Consider the following 16,829-nt stretch of genomic DNA (forward strand, 5'->3'; position numbering starts at 1 on the left):
TCTCCCATACTGTAGGATGCCTTTTTGTTCTATTGGTGGTTGGTGGTGTCCTTTGCTGTACAGAAGCTTTTCAGCTTGATATAGTCCCACTTGTTCATTTTTGCTTTTGTTTCCCTTGCCCAGGGAGATATGTTCATGAAGAGGTCACTCATGTTTATGTCCAAGAGATTTTGCCTATGTTTTTTTCTAAGAGTTTTATGGTTTCATGACTTACATTCAGGTCTTTGATCCATTTCAAATTTACTTTTGTGTATGGGGTTAGACAGTGATCCAGTTTCATTCTCTTACATGTAGCTGTCCAGTTTTGCCAATACCAGCTGTTAAAGAACAAATGATTATGTTTTTATGCATTTGTCTGTATGGGCCTTGTGTGTACAGGTTGAAATGAGTCCTTCAGACCCTTAATAAGCCTGTGCTTAACAAAAAATACTCAGTTTTTTTCAGTCCTAATTTATTTTTATGCAGCTGAGCATTACACTCAGGCTGGTTTATTTGAGGGTGGGAGGACAGATGCTAAGCGGGTAGGGCCACTGAGGGCAGCTCCCTTGGGTGATGACCATGCAATTTGTAACTTTGGTACAGTTAAACATTATTGAGAGGTACTTTGGAAATGCAGGCTGAGACTTGAGTTCAGCTAGGAAAGACAGGTAAGCACAGCAAAACAACTTAATGATTACCCAATAGACAATAGAAAGGGCAACTTTTTGAGGAACAGTTTAGTCAGAGGGGGCAGTAGCAGAGAGTTTAATGCCCAGGATGAGATTCTATTCCGGCGAGGGCCAGGATCCATAGCATGTACGTCTTCCTTAGTCAGAGGGTAATCGTTGGATGCAGAGGTGGAGAGGATCTGGAGGTTTGGCTGGGCTTTCTACTGATGTATTTTTTTGTCCGGAGTATGGGCTCTTCTCACTCTGGAATGATGGACCCACGGAATGATGCCTATAACTTTGAGGGCAGTAGAAGTGGTTAGAACAACAATGTGGGGCCCAGTCCATTGAGGTTTGAGGGGGTCCCTTTTTCAATGTTTGACTCAGACTGTGTCCCCAGCCTGGGAGGAATGTACTTGGGTACTTAAGGAGATCAGAGCTCTTTCTATGGTATATTGTTGCAGCTTATTTAGGGTGGCTCTTAAGGCTTGGAGCTGTTCTCTTACTCTCTTATTTCTTATCTGGTGTAGGTTCCCTGGGAGGCTTCCTAGACACAGGGGAGGGCGTCCATGTAATAGTTCAAAAGGGGAAAAGCCTTGAGTCCCAGGTGTGCAGCGAGCATGCAGGACAGCCAGGGGCAGTAGGTCTGGCCACGGGAGGCCAGTTTCTTGGCAAAACTTAGCTAGGGTCCCTTTGAGGGTACAATTTATTTGCTACACTTTCCCTGAACTTTGTGGCCTGTATATAGTGTGGAGTTGCCAGGTAATGTTGAGAGATTTAGTTAAATTCTGTACTGCATCTTCTATAAAGGCAGGTTAGTATTGCTTTTTGAGGAGGGCTTCTAGTGCAGTTTTTCTTAGGTGGGTGAGCTGATATCTGCTGACTAGTTGTCTTCCGGTTGCAGTTAGAACAAAGATGTGTCTATGGGGCAGCAACCATCATTTTATTTTATTTTTTTAGTTAGGGTGGCTCCTTCAGCCATGGCCCAGTCTTTCTCTTTTTCAGTGTACATGGGTGGAGGGGCCTCCACTAGGGGCATTAGGGCATGGTGAGGGAAGGAGCTTTCTCTGTTTTTTTTAATATTTTTTATTTTTTATTAAGGCATTATTGATATTCACTCTTATGAGGGGTTTCACATGAAAAAATAATGTGGTTATTACATTTACCCATATTATCAAGTCCCCACCCATACCCCAATGCAGTCACTGTTCACCAGTGTAGTAAGATGCGCCAGATCCACTATGTGCCTTTTCTGTGCTACACTGTTCTCCTCGTGATCCCTCACACCATGTGTACTAAACATAATACCCCTCAGTCCCCTTCTCCCTCCCTCCCCACCCACCCTCCCACACCCCTCCCCTTTGGTAACCACTAGTCCCTTCTTGGAGTCTGTGCGTCTGCTGCTATTTTGTTCCTTCAGTTTTGCTTCGTTGTTATACTCCACAAATGAGGGAAATCATTTGGCACTTGTCTTTCTCCACCTGGCTTATATCACTGAGCATAATATCTTCCAACTCCATCCATGTTGTTACAAATGGTAGGATTTGTTTCTTTCTTATGGCTGAATAGTATTCCATTGTGTATATTTACCTATTTTTTACCCATTCATCTATTGATGGACACTTAGGTTGCTTCCATATCTTGGCTATTGTAAAAAGTGCTGCAATAAACATAGTGGTGCATATGTCCTTTTGAATCTGAGAAGTTGTATTCTTTTGGTAAATTCCAAGGAGTGGGATTCCAGGGTCAAATGTTATTTCTATTTTTAGTTTTTTGAGGAACCTCCATATTGCTTTCCAGAATGCTTGAACTAATTTACATTCCCACCAGCAGTGTAGGAGGGTTCCTCTTTCTCCGCATCCTCACCAGCATTTGCTGTTCTTAGTCTTTTGGATGGTGGTCATCCTAACTGGTGTGAGGTGATATCTCATTGTGGTTTTAATTTGCATTTTGCTGAAGATTAGTGATGTGGAGCATCTTTTCATGTGTCTGTTGGCCGTCTGAATTTCTTCTTTGGAGAACTATCTCTTCATATCTTCTGCCCATTTTTTAATTGGGTTATTTGCTTTTTGGGTGTTGAGGTGTGTGAGTTCTTTATATATTTTGTATGTTAACCCCTTGTTGGATATGTCATTTACAAATATATTCTCCCATACTGTAGGATGCCTTTTGATTCTGTTGATGGTGTACTTTGCCATACAGAAATTTTTAGTTTGATGTAGTCCCATGAGTTCATTTTTGTTTTTGTTTCCCTTGCTCGAGGACATGCATTCAGGAAGAAGCTGCTCATACCTATATTCAGGAGATTTTTGACTATGTTGTCTTCTAATAGTTTTATGGTTTCATGACTCACATTCAGGTCTTTGATTCATTTTGAGCTTACTTTTGTGTATGGGGTTAGACAATAATCCAGTTTCATTCTCTTGCATGTAGTTGTCCAGTTTTGCCAATGCCAGCTGTTTGAAGAGGCTGTCATTTCCCCATTGTATGTTCATGGCTCCTTTATCATATATTAATTGACCATATATGGTTGGGCTTATATTAGGGCCCTCTAGTCTGTTCCATTGGTCTATGGGTCTGTTCTTGTGCCAGTACCAAATTGTCTTGATTACTGTGGCTTTGTAATAGAGCTTGAAGTTGGGAAGTGAGATCCCCCTACCTTTATTCTTCCTTCTCAAGATTGCTTTGGCTATTCGGGGTCTTTTCTGGTTCCATATGAATTTTAGAATGATTTTCTCTTGTTCATTGAAGAGTGCTGTTGGTATTTTGATAGGAATTGCATTGAATCTGTAGATTGCTTTAGGCAGGATGGCCATTTTGACAATATTAATTCTTCTTATCCATGAGCATGGTATGTGTTTCCATTTATTGGCATCTTCTCTAATTTCTCTCATAATTGTCTTGTAGTTTTCAGAGTATAGGTCTTTCACTTGGTTAGGTTTATTCCCAGGTATTTTATTCTTTTTGATGCAACTGTGAATGGAATTGTTTTCCTGATTTCTCTCTCTGCTTGTTCATTGTTAGTGTATAGGAATGCAACAGATTTCTGCATATTAATTTTGTATCCTGCAACTTTGCTGAATTCACATATTAGATCTAGTAGTTTTGGAGAGGATTCTTTAGGGTATTTTTATGTACAATATCATGTCATCTGCAAACAGGGACAGTTTAACTTCTTCCTTGCCAATCTGGATGCCTTTCATTTCTTTGTGTTGTCTGATTGCTGTGGCTAGCGCCTCCAGTATTATGTTGAATAGAAGTGGGGAGAGTGGGCATCCTTGTCTTGTTCCCAATCTTAAAGGAAAAGCTTTCAGCTTCTCACTGTTCAGTATAATGTTGCCTGTGGGTTTGTCATATATGGCCTTTATTATGTTGAGGTACTTGTCCTCTCTACCCATTTTGTTGAGAGTTTTTATCATGAATGAATGTTAAATTTTGTCAAATGCTTTTTCAGCATCTATGGAGATGAACATGTGGTTTTTGTCCTTCTTTTTGTTGATATGGTAGATGATGATGGATTTTTGAATGTTGTACCATCCTTGCATCCCTGGAATAAATCATACTTGATCATGATGGATCATCTTTTTGATGTATTTTTAAATTTGGTTTGCTAATATTTTGTTGAGTATTTTTGTATCTATGTTTATGAGGGATACTGGTCTGTAATTTTCTTTTTTTGTGGTGTCTTTGCCTGGTTTTGATATTAGAGTGATGGTGGCCTCATAGAATGAGTTTGGAAGTATTCCCTCTTGTTTTACTCTTTGGAAAACTTTAAGGAGGATGGGTATTAGGTCTTCACTAAATATTTGATGAAATTCAGCAGTGAAGCATGTGGTCCAGGAATTTTGTTCTTATTTGGTTTTTGATTACCAGTTTAGTTTTGTTGCTGATAACTGGTCTGTTCAGATTTTCTTTTTCTTTCTGGGTCAGCCGTGGAAGGTTGTATTTTTCTAGAAAGTTTTCCATTTCTTCTATGTTATCCAGTTTGTTAGCATATAATTTTTCATAGTATTCTTTAATAATTCTTTGTATTTCTGTGGTGTCTGTAGTAATTTTTCCTTTCTCATTTCTGATTCTGTTTATGTGTGCAGACTCTCTTTTTTTCTTGATAAATCGGGCTATGGGTTTATCTATTTTGTTTACTTTCTCAAAGAACCAGCTTTTGCTTTCATTAATTCTTTCTATTGTTTTTTTCTTCTTGATTATTTTTGTTTCTGCTCTAATCTTTATTATGTCCCTCCTCCTTCTACTGACTTTGGGCTTCATTTGTTCTTCTTTTTATAGTTTCATAATTGTGAGTTTAGACTGCTCATATGGGATTGTTCTTCTTTCCTGAGGTCGGCCTGTATTATAATATACTTTCCTCTTAGCACAGCCTTCGCTGCATCCCACAGATTTTGCAGTATTGAATTATTGTTGTCATTTGCCTCCATATATTGCTTGATCTCCGTTTTTATTTGGTCATTGATCCATTGCTTATTTATGAGCATGTTGTGAAGCCTCCATGTGTTTGTGGGATTTTTCATTTTCTTTGCGTAATTTATTTCTAGTTCAATACCTTTGTGGTCTGAGGAACTGGTTGGTACAGTTTCAATCTTTTTGAATTCACCAAGGCTCTTTTTGTGGCCTAGTATATGATCTATTCTTGAAAATGTTCCATGTGTACTTGAGAAGAATATGTATTCTGCTGCTTTTGGGTGTAGAGTTCTATAGATGTCTGTTAGGTCCATCTGTTCTAATGTGTTGTTCAGTGCCTCTGTATCCTTACTTATTTTCTGTCTGGTTGATCTGTCCTTCAGAGTGAGTGGAGTCTTGAAGTCTCCTAGAATGAATGCATTGGATTCTATTTCCCCTTTTAATTCTATTTGTATTTGTTTTACATATGTAGGTGTTCCTGTGTTGGGTGCATAGATATTTATAATGGTTATATCTTCTTGTTGGATTGACCCTTTTATCATTATGTAATGTCCTTCTTTGTCTCTTGTGACTTTCTTTGTTTTGAAGTCTATTTTGTCAGATACAAGTACTGCAACTCCTGCTTTTTTCTCCATTAGTTGCATGAAATATCTTTTTCAATCCCTTCTCTCTTAGTCTATGTATGTCTTTGGGTTTAAAGTGAGTCTCTTGTAGGCAGCACATAAATGAGTCTTGTTTTTTATCCATTCTATTACTCTGTCTTTTGATTGGTGCACTCAGTCTATTTACTTTTAGAGTGATTATCGATAGGTATGTACTTATTGCCATTGAAGGCTTTAGATTCATGGTTACCAAAAGTTCAAGGTTAACTTCCTTAATATCTAAGAGTCTAACTTAGCACACTTAATATGCTATTACAAACACAATCTAAAGGTTATTTTTTTTCTTCCTTTTCTTCCTCCTCCACTCTTTATATATTAGTTATCATATTCTGTACTCTTTGTCTATCCCTTGATTGACTTTGGGGATAGTTATTTTAATTTTGCATTTGCTTAGTAATTAGCTGTTCTACTTTATTTACTGTGGTTTTATTTCCTCTGGTGACAGCTATTAAACCTTAGGAACACTTCCATCTATAGCAGTCCCTCCAAAATAGACTAGAGATGGTTTGTGGAAGGTAAATTCTCTCAACTTCTGCTTATCTGGAAATTGTTTAATCCCTCCTTCAAATTTAAATGATAATCTTACGGGATAAAGTAATCTTGGTTCAAGGCCCTTCTGCTTCATTGCATTAAATACACCTTCTGGCCTGTAAGGTTTCTGCTGAGAAGTCTGATGTTAGCCTGATGGGCTTTCCTTTGTAGGTGATATTATTTCTCTTTGTAGGTGATATTTTAATAGGTTGTTCTTATCCTTGATCTTTGCCATTTTAATTACTATGTGTCTTGGTGTTGTCTTCCTTGGGTCCCTTGTGTTGGGAGATCTGTGCATTGCCACGGCCTACCCAGATTGGGGAAGTTTTCAGCAACTACCTCCTCAAAGACACTTTCTATCCCTTTTTCTCTCTTTTCTTCTTCTGGTACTCCTATAATGTGAATATTGTTCCGTTCAGATTGGTCACACAGTTCTCTCATTATTCTTTCATTCTTAGAGATCCTTTTTTCTCTCTGTGCCTCAGCTTCTTTGTATTCCTCTTCTCTGGTTTCTATTTCATTTATCGTCTCCTCCACCATATCTAATCTGCTTTTAATACCCTCCATTGTGCTCTGCAATGATTGGATCTCTGACTGGAAGTCATTCCTGAGTTCTTGAATATCTTTCTGTACTTCCATGAGCATGTCAATGAATTTTATTTTGAACTCACTTTCAGGAAGATTCATGAGGTCAATGTCATTTAAATCTTCTCAGGAGTTGTAGTAATAATTTTTCTTTGAACCAGGTTCCTTTGGCATTTCATATTTGTATATAGAGCCCTCTAGAGTCCAGAAGCTCTACTCTGTGGAGCTGCTCAGCCCCTGAAGCAATGTTGGGGGTTGCAGGGGAGTGGTATTGGTGCCTGGGGGGATGAAAGAGCTGTTTCCTGCTTCTTGGCTGCTATGCCTGTCTCCACTGCCTGAACCAGTGGGCTGAGCACACAGGTATAAGCCTCTATGCTTTGCATTTGTAGTTGCTGTAGACAGGTCTTCTCTCTGGCTGGCCTAAGACCAGGGTAGGGTTTGTCAGTTTGTGAGCCAGATGGGGCTGGCTGGGAGAAAGGTGCAGTAGGCTGTGTATCACTGAGGGGGTCCCTGGAGCTGTGTAGCCAGCCAGGGAGCTGGGGCACCTGAATATTGTGAAAGCTCCCAACCTGCTGGGCAAAGTGCACCTGGACAATTTTGTCTACCTGCCCTTTCTCCTGAGCAGTAAGCTCTGTGCAATCCTTGCCCCTTTAGCAGCCCCCTTGCTAAGGGCTTCCTTGTTAGGAAGTCCTCAGACTGCCCACCTTTATTTTGTCCCAGAGCAGCTGGATATGGATCCCTGCTTTCCACAGCAGCTGGAATCTCAGTCTCTCCAGGAATTCTGCCTTAGATTTCCAATCCCCTAATCATGAGAGTACCATGAAAGCATCATGAAATGTAGGTTTGTGCTCCCAGAGCAGATCTCCGGAGTTAGGTATTCAGCAGTCCCAGGCCTCCACTCCCTCCCTGCTCTGTTTCTCTTCCTCCTGCTAGTGAGCTGGGGTGGGGGTAAGGCTTGAGTCCTGCCAGGGCACAGCTTTGGTACGTTATCTTGTTCCATGAGGTCTGTTTTTTTCTCCAGGTGTATGCAGTCTGGTGCAGTCCTCTTCCCTGTTACTCTTTCAGGATTAGTTGTGTTAATTATATTGTCATATTATATGCAGTTTTAGGAAGAAGTGTCTCTCTCACCTTTCATGCTGCCATCTTTAATCCTCTCTGCTCACTTTATCTGTTTTCATTGGCTGCTCTTTTAGCTGCCTTATCTGCCAGCTGGTTTCCCTGTGTTATAGGGTTGTTTTCTTTTTGGTGTTCTTTGCAATGCAGAATTGCTACTTTTTCTGGGAGCCAGACAGCCCTTGAGGAGTTCTAGTATTGTGCCAGCTGAGAGTTGGAGAGGAATCTGTGTCCCTGTGCGTTTAAGAGGGACACAACTGTATAGGGGAACTTGACATTTATTTTTTTGTCCCAGAGTACATTTATCTGTTTTTTTTTTTTAAGATTAGAACTGTGGCCGCCAGTGTCCTGAGGCAGGGCCCAGCCTCAATTGGGTCTGGATTTCTTTTTTTTTCAGACAGGTGTGCAACTGGCTGCTGCCAGGGCCTAACAGTTTATGTGAGAACTTCAAGGGCTATTTTTTTTCATGTATGAAGAGACTGAAGAGCTTTTTTGTATCTGGCAGGCCCAGGGCTGGTGCCTGTTCTGAAGCAGCCTTTATTTCCAGGAAGGTGGCTCTTGCCTCTTCTGTCTAGACAGGTGGTTCTGGGTATGCCCCCCCACCCCACCTCCAGGAGGCTGAAGAGGGGTTTTACCATTACTGAGAATCCGGGAATCCAGATTTTGCAGAACCTGGCAGCTCCCAGGAACTTTTTATGTTTTTCTTAATCTGCAGCTGGGCTAAGGAGATAATGACTTTTTTCTTCTTGGCCGTAGTGCCCTTTCTTCCTGGGTGAGGAGGAAGCCTAAGTACTGGACTTAGTGCTGGCAGATTTGTGTCCTTTTTTATGAGGCTTGGTATCCTGAGTCTGACAGGAGTTGGAGGAGGGGGGCCTTTGTGCTTTTTGCACAATTTTCCTGGGTGTCACTGTCAAGGAGGAGGTCATCTAATTACTGCAGGAGGGCGTAGGGCATGGCTCCCCTTGGAAGGTTGGCAAGGTCTGAGGCCAGTGCCTCTCCAAAGAGAGTGGGTAAGTTCTTGAACCCTTGCGGAAGCTGCGTCCATGTTAATTGCATCTGCCACCCCATATCTGGTTCAGTCCATTCGAAGGCAAACAAGAGCTGGCTTTGAGGGGCCAGGAGGCAGAAAAAGGCATCTTTCAAGTCTAGGCAAGTGAAGCATTTGGCAGACTCCGGGATCTGGCTGAGGATGGTGTACAGATTTGGGACCACTGGGTGTAAAGAAACAGTCACTCTGTTAATGGCTCACAGATCTTGAACAGGCTGGTGCCCCCCTCCTGGCTTTTTGACTGGTAGAAGCCAGGTGTTCCAGGGCAACCGACACTCGGTTAGAATGCCTGCCTCTCTGAATCTGATCAGGTGTTCCTGGATGCCTGCCCTTGCCCCTTGTGAGAGGGGTTACTGCTGCTGTCTTTGTGGCTGGGTCCCCAGAGTCAATTTTATAATGATAGGGGCTTGGTTATGAGCAAGTCCAGGTGGGTTGTCTTCAGCCCATACTGAGGGAAAGGCAGCTCTGAATTCAGGTGGGCTACTTGAGAGGGTCTGGGCTCAGAATAGCCTCCACCCCTCTTCCCTAAGTGTGGTTATTGCCACTATGAGGGACCCTGGCTTTTCTTGGCCTGGGTTTAGTTTGAGGCTGGTGCATCCAGTTGGTTCAAAAGTTATTTGGGCTCCAAGCTTTGAGAATATATCTTGGCTGAGGAGGGTAATGGGCACTTTGTCAAGTAGAGAAACTTATGTCGGGCTTTGTGGCTTCCAAGTTCACATTGGCGGGTTTGGCAAAACTGTTGCTGGACTGCTTATGTCCCAGTGGCTCCGAGAAGAGTTGCAGTCTTTTTACTGAAGGGAGTTACAGGGAGGGTGACCACAGGGTGTCCTGCCCCTGTGTCAACCATAAAAGCCATCTGTTGTCCACCCACTTTCATCTGACGATGGGCTCATGGGGGCCAAGTGTGAGAGATAGCCTGGTCTTTGTCAATCTGAGTCTGTTCCTGCCAGACTAATGAGCCTTTCCCCATGGGGCTCCTCCCGGCAGCTACCAGGCTTCAGGGCTTTGCCTCTGTTGGGGCATTTGTTCTTTCAATGCCTTTTCTCTTCACAGTAAGCACACTGGTCCCTGGCTAGGGGCATCCTAGGCTTCCCTCCTCTTGGCAGCCAGCTTTTCTCTGCCCTTTGGTCATCTCTCTTTCTTTCAGGGCAGCTGCCAAGAAGCTGGCCTTTTTTTTCTGTTCTTCCATTTTTTAAATAAATTGATTAAAGATTTTCAATTGATTTTAAACAGAATGCAACCCAAGTTTAAAGGTATTGTTAAAAAAACAAGTTTAATAGCATTATAGGACACAAGTTGATTTTCAAAGTAATTCCTGAAACATTAAAAGATTACTATAATTTTCAACCCTCCAGGAGTTAATTTTACTCTGTAGTTTTCTGAAAATCCCTTCCTAAAATTCTTGATAATAGTGTCAAGGACTGTGGGTTTACTGTGCCCTGACCCCATGACGTGTCCGTGGATAGTGCCACAACAACAGACAAGGGAGGGGTGCCTCCTCTAGAGAGGAGACCAATCAGATGCCCGTCCGTTCACGCTCCTCTCAGACACTTTGGCCAGCCTTGACTAAGGTGCACCCATATAAGTCCCAGGCCAGGTCAGCCGAAGCTGAGTCACTGTTATGTCATGACTGCTGACTGTGAATGTGGATGAGGGCCCATGCAGATTCTGTAGTGCAGGCCCTGGAATCACACATTCAGTGCAGACTGATTGGCTTCAGCCACCCTGCACACTGACTCACACACACTCAGACCAGAGTTTAAACAGTACCCCCCTGGGAATGTCTACCTGTGAGACTTCTAAGAAGTCTCTGGGAGGTGATCAGGCTCCACTTTCACCCCAGTGGATGGGACTGGCTCAGAGGCCCCGGGGCCTTATTGGATTCAACGTCAGAACCAGGTCCTCACTTGCCAAGCCTCCTTGAGTCTGACGGGAACAGCAGAGCGGGGCCGGCCCAGGGCGACCAGGCAGGAGACTGCCGAAAGATCAGGCAGGGCGCCTCTTCTCCGTTGTGATCTCCTGTTCCATCACTGCCCCGCCATTGCCCCAAACCAGTGGCAACAAGGAGCCAGCGCGGTTGGTTTCCCGGTCAGGGAACCAAATGTTACAGAAAATACTGGAAAGCCTGGACTGACAGAAAAACCAAGTGGTACTTGGAGGTCTTGGAGTGCTGAGGCTTTATTTTACACCGGTGGGCTCAGAGGGGAGTAATCTCCCAAGGTCTGAGCCCTGAGCACAAGCAAGGGGAGCAATTCATATTATTTTGATATGTGGCATTTCGGCATGTGCAGGGCAATAGAGGAGCCTGGAGGAGGGCAGGAGGGAGCTGGGAGGGCTTTGCCCACTGGAGGAAAAAGCAGTTTGCTCACCTTGACAGCTGTGTTGATATTTTCCTTATCAACATCACCTCCATGTATGGTGTACAGGGAGGATGGTAAGGGCTTTTTAAAATAAATCTTGTACGTTCTTGTAATTGTCAAGCCAATCAGCAATGAGGATAGAAATGGTCCCCTTCTCCCAACAGTAGCTAAAGATGCATTAATTTTAATTAAAACTATTTCAGTTACATTTCACGGTTATTACAAGGTGGCAAGTGCTTTGCAAACAAGTAACTTAGTAGTGAATTGTTCCCTTGTTTTGTTTTTCAATCAATGCATTAATCAAGAAAATTACCAGTATAACTGATGAATTCTGGATTTTGGATTATGTAACTGTACAGGGTTCTTATTTGATATATGGATGGACACACAAAACAAAAATACAGGTTTAGATTTATATCCGGTACTCATCCTTTTGGGGGTGGCATTTAAATGGATCACATTTTTTATACCAAAATCATCTTAAATGAAATAGGGTGAATTTTTATTCTGCTGAGATGAGATAACAATAAACTAAATTCTGATTTTAATCTTCTTTTGGTCATGTTTATACTTCAATCATTTAGATTCAATTTATTTAGCATATTTTCTGGCATCCTTTTTTATTAAAGTCCAAGAATATTGCTTTAAGGGCTGAAATATGGTATATCTTGCCAAAATGTAATTTTTAATTACAGTATTTATCTTGTATATCAAATTACCAATACATTTGAACAAAAAGTGACTGTGGTGGTGATTCTGACCCTGGTTGGTGGGCAAGAAGTAGCACATTAGAAACTCTTTGGAAACTTGAAAAAAAAAATCAATGTCCTGCTCCATCTCTCATGAATTAAATCGAAATTTATGAGGGAGGGGCTCTTTCCATGCTGCATTGTCCCTAGTGCCACCACCGTGATGAGCCATTAAGGGTGGGCTGGAAGGAAGCTAAGCAACTTGTTGACCAGCGGACACAGAGGAGGATAAGTAACGGATGGCAGATCTGAGCCTAGAGATAAAATACCAGACAGAAAAAGAGCACCTGGAATCAACCCTCAATGCTGACACTTTGGGGGGAAACACAGGAATAGAGTAAGTTAATACAAATAGAAAGGTAATGAGGTGGTAGTGTGTGATGGCTGCATGGGGCTGGCCAGCATACTTTATGCTGTAAGAATGATACATTATAAAATGGAGCTTTTTGCAGGAATAAGAGTTTACAACTGCTGTGCAGCTTTATATCTTCAGTGGGGAGAATGGAGAGCATCAGTGGAGAAGTGGAAAGTGGCACCGCATGCCTGATCTGCTTGGCATGTACCCAGGGGCCTCAGGAAGAATCAGAAGTGACACCTACTGGAATGGATAACTCTGGGCTTGGATGTGCCGCTTGCCTGTCCTGTGACCCTAAGAAGTGAACCTAACTTTGTAAAGCCCTTTTCCTTTGCAAAATGGGAGTAGAACTTTCTAACTCAAATGGTGGTTCTCTGTGCTGGAAATAGTCCCAGGATGTAAAGGCTACCAAGAGTTACCTCCTAAAAATTGCCTGCAGTTCATTCGGTGTCAGAGAGGGTGGTCACCCTAACTGGTATGATTCAAAAGTTACGCAAATGGTCACACTACAATGCTACCTTAAAATGCTCTGTGAAGTTAGGGACAGTCTGTATTTTCTCTACCCCTGAACAGCCAACACCTTGCATAGTATCTGGCACATAGTAAGTACTTCACAAATATTTGTTGATCAGATAAAGACATTGTTTGAACTTCCTTTGAGAAAACCTTCATTCTAGGCAACAGTCCCAGATAAATGCAAATACTATCTGTTAAGTCATTTAATGCGTTTGTTGATAGCAATCAATCAAATTAGCTTCAGTCACATAGCAGTACCTCAGGGGGATGGGATACAGTTCTGATAAAGGAGACCTGGAGCGTGGGATACTGAGGCATCAGGCAGGTGTGGCTGTGGGGTCAGGGCCCACAGCTACTGGGCAGCCCATAGGGAGCCAGTGGAGGCTGCACTGGAAGAGAAGCACTCAAAACTAGGAGAAGGTTTCTGAAAACAGCCACTTAAAGCAAATGTGGACAATTTCCCAGGGTGAGTTTTGTGCCCATACAACTTTGAATGTGTTTGAGTCTCTATCTTACTAGGGATTAAGATATCATGGAATTAATCATATCTTGGGTGTGGTTAGTATTTCCTGGAGGTGCATTCAGAAATGGTTAGACACCACTTTGCAGGTCCCCCAACCAGGCTGTCTTTGAAGAGTGGGCCTCAGAGGCCAACATTCACAGAGAGAAGCACAGGAGCAGAAGGAGGGAGAGGGGATAGGAAGGAGACATGCCAGACACTTAGGCAGAGTGAAGGGTGGGGGAAGCAGGGAAAAACAAGGGAGAGGAAACAACAGCAGGCTGGCAATGTTGAGACCTGCGTCAGCTGGTTCCCTGACCACACTCTGCTCAACTGCTCTGCCTGGACAGGAGGCCTCACGCACAATCTCAACTACAATTAATTGCCTTTGAGAGGTACTCCTTTGCTTCTCAAGGGTTGTTCCTATGGAAAGAAGTCTTTAGAATCTGAATACTATTGGGTGTCTCAGGCACCATAAAGAACATTTATGGAGAGTAATTGGGTAAATGGAGGGTACAAACCCCAGAAGAAACAATGTATCTTGACAAGAAAAATTGGTTGGAAGTGTTAAGGTTTTTATGAGTGATCATGATGATTCTTTAAGTAATTATAATTTGTTCTGTACTCTGTCACATTGTTGTGAGTTGTGGCTTTTGTCCACGAATAAAGTTATTTAGTTGCCCTTATTTTTAGGAAGACAGTCACAGTATTGAAATATTTCAAATGCCAATGATGTTACATTTTTTGAATATTTTCCCTTTCTAAGTGCCTGATGAGTCACTGGACTATCATTCTGTCTCAAGAACATTATGGTGACATCAATCTTAGTCACAAAACCATTACTGTGGCGGGAGGCGGGGGGACAAGATGTGGAAAGAAATGTTCATAGTGAGAAGAATCTGGCTTCATCTTAAAGTTGGAATTATTACTCACATTTTTAAAGCAAATTTTTTAAAAAGTAGATTTCCAGATCTATCAATGCTCAGCTGCCCTGTTTTGCCCTATTATTCTAGCCCAGATGTATGCAGTCCTGTGTTTCAGGGATATGCAGTTTGGATTCCATAGCTTTGTAATTCAATTTTCTCTCCCCAGTATGATGAATGGGGTTTGGAAGGATTACCCTACAGGACAACTAAGTACTGTTACTGGATATAAGCCCTGATGTGCTCTGTTATGCCACAGAAGCATAAAGCGGAACACATATAAAGTTATCTGGTTCAGTCTCTTATTGAAATAGGACATAATAAGCAGGCTTTTAGAAACTTTCATCCAGAGGAAACAGACACCAAGTGTTGGTTGACTAGTAAAGCATTTACATCCATAAAGCATAGCATGCTATTGAAAAATATGAGCAGAAGAGCTGTTTTCAAACGTGATAAATAGATAAAATAATTTTTCTGTAAGAATTAAAATAGCTTCCCTAGTTATGTTATAACACATCAAAATACAACACAATATTATGACTTTCACTTTTTAGTGGGAAAATGAATTACAAACGGAGCATCTAGTGGTAGTGACTTTGTTTTCACTACTTCTCACAGCTGGGGGTGGTCAAGGATTTGAGGACAGCCAAGGAAGGTGACCTGAATGGTGATTCATTAATTTTGATTAATTAAAAACTATTATCAGTATCTCAAACCAAATTACTGATATACACATATATTTTTCACTTAGCACTTTGATTAACGAAGACTTGAAGCAGCCTGAAAAATAAATCACATGCCTTCAGTTTCATTTTATAACCAACAATATGTGTTCATCCCTGACCTCCACCTGCTTCTACAGGTATGGCAGTGGTGGGAAGGGGAAGGTGTGTGAACTTTAGGGCTCTACTTTTCTCCATATAGTAGAAGGCCATTTTTCCATCATTATATCTATAGTTTGGCTGGGTTAGATGTCTAGCTGACATTACTTTGAGCTTTGAAATAACCTTAGTTTTTGTATTACTTTGTTGCATACCTTTTAGTTTTAAATGGGTTAAGAGGTATGACCTCTGTTCCTCAGGAATTGACTTAGGTTTTTCTATTTCATCATAATTAATTAACACTTTAAATTACTAAAGCACTTAGAAACAAAATAAGTTCTCATAGGAGCTGTATAAAAAACACCGAGTCCTATTTTACATAAATTGCATATAGAGTAATTGAAAAATACCCCCACATAATTATGTAGAAAGAACTGGCCATTGAATCCAGTGAAACAATTAGTTTGGCAAGTAGTTTTAATTGTTTTTTGAGAAATTGACATAACCTGCCAACTGCTTTGGTTTTTCTAGATACAACTGGATGATATACAAGATGAGGCTCTCTACCTGATTATCTGTATGTATTTCTCTAAATTCTTTTTTTGTACATAAATTGATTGTTTAATGAGCAAATATTATTTTACTTGGTTCTGACTACTGATCAATTAATAGTCAATCTTTATTAACCAAAGTTGGAAGGAGGAAAATTATTTATCTGACTGGTTAGTGATTTAATATTGTAAGTTTCTTGGTGTTTGAAAAAAAATCTCATCTAAACCAACATATTTTACAGTGCAGAAAACTGCAATTCATTTCCTCACTTAGAGATTACTTTTATTTTTATTGCTAGTGAAAATTTCTCATCTGATGAAAATTATTTATACTTTTTTATTGGTCAATTATTTAAATTATTTGTGAATTATTTAAACTTTTATTTTGAAAAATTAAAAAAGTAAAATGTGTAAAGAATTCTTAAAATTTAACAATAAACAAGGGGCAGTTTTAGGACAGTGAGATCAGTTAAAAAGTGGGCAGAAGACCTCAGCAAATACCTCAACTAAGAAGGTATACAAATGGCAAGTAAGTATATGAAAAGATGTTTAACATTATATTGTGACTGATAAAACAGCAAGACACTGTAACCATTTATTAGAATGGTGAAAATCCAAAACACTGACAACACCAAATTCTGGTGAGGATGTGGAGTGACAGGAACTCTCATTTATTGCTGATGGAAATGCAAAATGGTACAGCCACTTGGCAGCGTTTTACAATGATAAACATACTTTTTACCATAAGATCCAGCAATTGTACTCTTTGGTATTTATACAAATAAGTTGAAAACTTATGTCCCCATTAAAAACCTGCACCCAAAGTTTGTAGCAGCTCTACTTTCCAAAAAGTAGAAGCACTCAAGATGTCCTGTAATAGGTTCATGGATAAACAAATTGTGGTGCATCCAGACAGTGGAATATTATTCAGCAATATGAAGAAATGAGCTGTCAAGCCATAAAGACATGGAAGAACTTCAAGTGTACATTCAGGGAAAGGTGTTAAGTGAAAATAAAAATAGCCAGTTTCAAAAGGCTATATACTATACAAAT

The 16,829-nt window shown here is 41.0% G+C and overlaps 1 long non-coding RNA gene across 2 annotated transcripts in view; it reads left to right on the forward strand.

Annotated features, from left to right (window-relative positions):
• Positions 1 to 728: 728 nt before the first annotated feature.
• The window catches only part of LOC140844451 (uncharacterized), a 46,798-nt gene continuing 30,697 nt past the window's right edge, over positions 729 to 16,829 (forward strand). For both annotated transcript variants that reach the window (XR_012122764.1, XR_012122765.1), the window contains exons 1-3: positions 729 to 795; positions 15,156 to 15,266; positions 15,757 to 15,802. This is a non-coding gene — a long non-coding RNA (uncharacterized lncRNA). The remainder of the gene's footprint in view (positions 796 to 15,155; positions 15,267 to 15,756; positions 15,803 to 16,829) is intronic.

This window comes from Manis javanica, chromosome 11 (genome assembly GCF_040802235.1).
Source record: "Manis javanica isolate MJ-LG chromosome 11, MJ_LKY, whole genome shotgun sequence".
Lineage (NCBI taxonomy): Eukaryota > Metazoa > Chordata > Mammalia > Pholidota > Manidae > Manis > Manis javanica.